Source organism: Sinocyclocheilus grahami, unplaced genomic scaffold, assembly GCF_001515645.1.
Source record: "Sinocyclocheilus grahami isolate Dianchi unplaced genomic scaffold, SAMN03320097.WGS_v1.1 scaffold1965.1, whole genome shotgun sequence".
NCBI lineage: Eukaryota > Metazoa > Chordata > Actinopteri > Cypriniformes > Cyprinidae > Sinocyclocheilus > Sinocyclocheilus grahami.
The window spans coordinates 17,352-17,763 of NW_015507144.1; positions in this window are offsets into that span (position 1 = coordinate 17,352).

Below are 412 nucleotides of genomic sequence, written 5' to 3' on the forward strand. Positions count from 1 at the left end.
TGTGGTGCGGAAGGGTCAACACATGAAGTACGCGTCCTTCAGGTCTACCATTGCAAACCAATCTTGGGGACGGATGCACCCGAAGATGCGTTCCTGCGTCAACATCTTGAATGGTAACCGGTGAAGGGCCCGGTTCAAGACACGCAGGTCCAAGATTGGTCGTAACCCACCACCTTTCTTGGGTACAATGAAGTAGGAGCTGTAAAACCCCGTCTTCATATCGGCTGGAGGGACCGGCTCTATCGCATCCTTCGCCAGTAGGACTGCGACCTCCGCCCGCAAGACAGGACCATCGGCAGCCTTCACTGTTGTGAAGCGGATGCCACTGACTTGGGGGGGGATGCCGGGCGACTGAATCGCATAGTCGAGCCTGACGGTTCGAAGGAGCCATCGAGACGGGCTGGGTAGCTCA